At 46.2% G+C, this 4,835-nt stretch overlaps 1 pseudogene; it reads right to left on the reverse strand.

The window, feature by feature from the left end:
• Positions 1–2,644: 2,644 nt before the first annotated feature.
• Positions 2,645–2,762, reverse strand: LOC126482683 (5S ribosomal RNA; annotated as a pseudogene).
• Between the last annotated feature and the right edge of the window lie 2,073 nt (positions 2,763–4,835).

The raw sequence follows: 4,835 nt of genomic DNA on the forward strand, positions 1-4,835 counted from the left end.
ACTTTTTTAATGGCTATCCCATATTATTCCGTACGCAATCACTAAGACGCTACTTGCATCAGAATACACCAGTATATCCCGAGAAACTGGAACGCGAATTTGACGCGTGAAATGAACGAAACACAGTGCTATCACACTTCCCGCGATGCCGACGTGGCCCGCACATTGTTCGTAATCGCGATGTGATTGAGGTATTATGATGCGACAAACGCTGTACTCACCTATTTCTATGTACAATATTAGTACGTAGCCTGTTAAACGTATGTATGTCCAGTCACCCACAGTGAAAACAAGGATACGGTTTACTCGTAAGTGCTTTATTGAACTTTTCGACAGTACTACAGTGGACATAACGTAACGAAATAGCTATCACCACAGGCCAGAGTAAATAACAGTGATGGATGTCAAAGGATCGCACAGAGGGATACATGCTATTTGTACGTAGTTGTACATCAACTACATAGTGGTACGTGCCATGCACAGGATATGTCACTGAACATCTTTAATGACTGCGACGCAACTGAACCGTTGCAGATGATACAACGCATACATAGACGTTCAGTAGTTCCAACAAAACAAATATACGTCTTCTCTGTAATAAACAAAATTTACGCAGGTTGTTGTTGTTGTTGTGGTCTTCAGTCCTGAGACCGGTTTGATGCAGCTCCCCATGCTACTCTATCCTGTGCAAGCTGCTTCATCTCCCAGTAACTACTGCAACCTACATCCTTATGAATCTGCTTAGTGTATTCATCTCTTGGTCTCCCTCTACGATTTTTACCCTCCACGCTGCCCTCCAATACTAAACTGGTGATCCCTTGATGCCTCAGAACATGTCCTACCAACCGATCCCTTCTACTAGTCAAGTTGTGCCACAAATTTATCTTCTCCCCAATCCTATTCAATACCCCCTCATTAGTTATTTGATCTACCCATCTAATCTTCAGCATTCTTCTGTAGCACCACATTTCAAACGCTTCATTCTCTTCTTGTCCAAACTATTTATCGTCCATGTTTCACTTCCATACATGGCTACACTCCGTACAAATACTTTCAGAAACGACTTCCTGACATTTAAATCTATACTCGATGTTAACAAATTTCTCTTCTTCAGAAACGCTTTCCTTGCCATCGCCAGTCTACATTTTATATCTTCTCTACTTCGACCATCATCAGTTATTTTGCTCCCCAAATAGCAAAACTCCTTTACTACTTTAAGTGTCTCATTTTCTAATCTAATTCCCTCAGCATCACCCGACTTAATTCGACTACATTCCATTATCCTCGTTTTACTTTTGTTGATGTTCATCTTATATCCTCCTTTCAAGACACTATCCATTCCGTTCAACTGCTCTTCCAAGTCCTTTGCTGTCTCTGACAGAATTACAATGTCATCGGCAAACCTCAAAGTTTTTATTTCTTCTCTATGGATTTTAATACCTACTCCGAATTTTTCTTTTGTTTCCTTCACTACTTGCTCAATATAGAGATTGAATAACATCGGGGAGAGGCTACAACCCTGTCTTACTCCCTTCCCAACAACTGCTTCCCTTTCATGTCCCTCGACTCTTATAACTGCCATCTGGTTTCTGTACAAGTTGTAAATAGCCTTTCGCTCCCTGTATTTTACCCCTGCCACCTTCAGAATTTGAAAGAGAGTATTCCAGTCAACATTGTCAAAAGCTTTCTCTAAGTCCACAAATGCTAGAAACGTAGGTTTGCCTTTCCTTAATCTAGCTTCTAAGATAAGTCGTAGGGTAAATATTGCCTCACGTGTTCCTATATTTCTACGGAATCCAAACTGATCTTCCCAGAGGTCGGCTTCTACTAGTTTTTCCATTCGTCTGTAAAGAATTCGTGTTAGTCTTTTGCAGCCGTGACTTATTAAACTGATAGTTCGGTAATTTTCACATCTGTCAACACCTGCTTTCTTTGGGATTGGAATTATTATATTCTTCTTGAAGTCTGAGGGTATTTCACGCAGGTGTGCCATCAAATGTCTCGCAGCCGAAACGCTACAACGTATGTTCGAAGAGATCGCCATTTGCTTGGCAACACCTCTGTGCGTGCGCCATCACGGATCCACTCACGGCTGTCGGTGTTTGTGGCGTTATTGCAGCGTATGCAGCGGTAAAATGGGCTTTCGTGTTGGCCATTGTCTTTGTGACCTGCTGATACACCACATCTTTCACATGCCCCAGAGAAAAAAGTCGATCGGGGTGAGGTCTGGCAACCGTGCTGCAAATCCCTGAATGGGCTGCCCCTTCCAATCCATCGATGCGAGAACTGTTGGTTTAGCGCCTGTTGTGCCACCATGGTACTGTGCGCGGGGCATCCATCATGTTCGTACAACATTATCTGACACAAATGGAGGGGTAGTTCTGCCATCAGTCCACGTGAGTTACATCTCAGGAACTGCTCGTACTGTCCCCATTAGCACTCCTTCTTCAGGCTACCAATGGGCCATCGGGACCATCCGACCGCCGTGTCATCCTAGCTGAGGATGCGGATAGGAGGGGCGTGTGGTCAGCACACCGCTCTCCCGGTCGTTATTATGGTTTTCTTTGACCGGAGCCGCTACTATTCAGTCAAGTGGGTCCTCAGTTGGCATCAAGAGGCACGAGGCTGTGTGCACCCCGAAAAATGGCAACAGCGCATGGCAGTCCGGATGGTCACCCACCCAAGGGCCGACCACGCCCGACAGCGCTTAACTTCGGTGATCTGACGGGAACCGGTGTATCCACTGTGGCAAGGCTGTTGCCCTGTCCCCCATTAAGAGTGCCATAATGAAATACAGGCCAGTGATGTGGTGGTATATAATACCACACAATGCATTGACGCTCCACTGACGGTGTTAAACCCAATGAATCTAGTGTGGGCTTTCTGGTGACTAGTAGTGCGTATTGTGGAAGTTGATGTTCCCATGGTTTGTAAACGTGGCCTCATCGGTAAACAGTACTCTACACGTGAAGTCATGGCCTTGTCGCAGAACCCGTTGACACTATTCCAGGCGATTGTGTACGTTGTTGCCAAGGAGGCCTCAATTTAGTGCCACGTGATATGGGAAGTATCTATGCTTGTGCAGAATATACATTACGCTTGTTCGAGGGATTCCCATCTCTCTCTCCATTTCACAAGTACTTTCATGAGGGTTTATTGCAGTGGCCGTCAGAACAGCTACCCCTGCTGCTTCATGTGTCATGCAACTGCTCCGGATCCGCGTTCGTGGAGACAACTGCCCTGTCGCGCGAAGCCTTCTGACAACATGAAGGTGGGATGACGTCTGCTAGAGTACCGCTGGGCATACACCTGTGCCGCACTTTTACCATTTTGGCGACATTCTCCGTACAGTAGTATTATGTCAACCATTTCCTTGTTTTTGAATACCATGTCGAATGCCTAGAACGGATGGGCAGGTAAATTAATACCACGATTACAAAAGTGGCACCAATTACAGTGTACAGTACACCGGTGCCAGGTACCTGTACTTGTATTGTTTTATGAATTGTAGCCGGGGACCTAGAAACGACGGAGAGGCTTCGTCCCGCCGTAGCCCACAGTGGTTCACAACCCCACAACAGGCCACAGCAGTCCACCGACCCCACCGCAGCCCCACAGCGAACCCAGGGTTATTGTGTAGTTCGGCCCCTAGTGGACTCCCTCTGGAAGTCTCATACGAGACGAGTGTAACCCCAAATGTTTGCGTAGTAGAGTAATTCTGGTGTACGCGTACGTGGAGACAGTGTTTACGCAGCAATCGCCGACATAGTGTAACTGAGGCGGAGTAAGGGGAACAGCCCGCATTCGCCGAGGTAGATGGAAGACCGCCTTAAAAACCATCCACAGGCTGGATGACACATCGGACCTCGACACTAATCCGCCGGGCAAATTTGTGCTGGGGACCGGCACGCCTTCCCGCTCGGGAAGCAGCGCGCTAGACCGCTTGGCTAGCTGGGAGGGCTTACATGCATGTACTTCCACACAAAAGAATCTGCTTCGTAGTGAGCCGTTCCCACACAAAGCGGTGATTGCGGCCCGTTCCTGTATACAACTGCAGAGCGAAGGGTTGACCTGGGCTGCGTAACGGGCGTGCATACACCGGCCGGTATTGTTCCGCAGTCTGTACTTAAATACAACACGCACGAGGTACACCGTCATGCACATATCAGTGTTTGTGCCAGGAATTCCTCTTATTGCTTACAGCCCTCGTGATAACTGTTAGAGTAAAGAGTACGTACGTCAATCACATCGCGATTACGAGCAACGTGCACGTCACGCTTGCATCGCGGAAAGTGTAATAGCGGCGTGTTTCTTTTATTTCACGCGTGAAATTCACGTTCCAATTTCTCGGGGTGTAACTGATGTTTTGCGATGTAGCCAACGCATTTATTATCGTGGTTGCTCATCTTATTGATTGCGTGTAGAATAATACGGGGTGTCCATTTAAAAAAACAGTTTGTGTAGAAACCAATAATTACACACGGTTTGGAATGTCTCATAGTATCTATTTTCGTGAGCCCCTGCTGCACATTCATACCTGTGAAAGCCGTTTGTCAATATCTATTGTGGTTCGAGAGATATTGTCGGGGAAAAGTTTAGGTGGGACACCGTGTATATCTTTCCTCGCCAATTCTCCGGAGAACGCCAACATTCCTTACCTCATCAGTCCACCTAATTTTCAACATTCTTCTGTAGTACCACATTTCAAATGCTTTTATTCTTTCCTGTTCCAATTTTCCTACAGTTCATGTCTCACTGCTATGCAGTGTTCTGCTCCAAATGTACATTCTCAGAAATTTCTTCCTCAAACGAAGACTTATGTTCGATACTAGTAG

This window comes from Schistocerca serialis, chromosome 5, assembly GCF_023864345.2.
Source record: "Schistocerca serialis cubense isolate TAMUIC-IGC-003099 chromosome 5, iqSchSeri2.2, whole genome shotgun sequence".
In the NCBI taxonomy this organism is placed as follows: Eukaryota; Metazoa; Arthropoda; class Insecta; order Orthoptera; family Acrididae; genus Schistocerca; species Schistocerca serialis.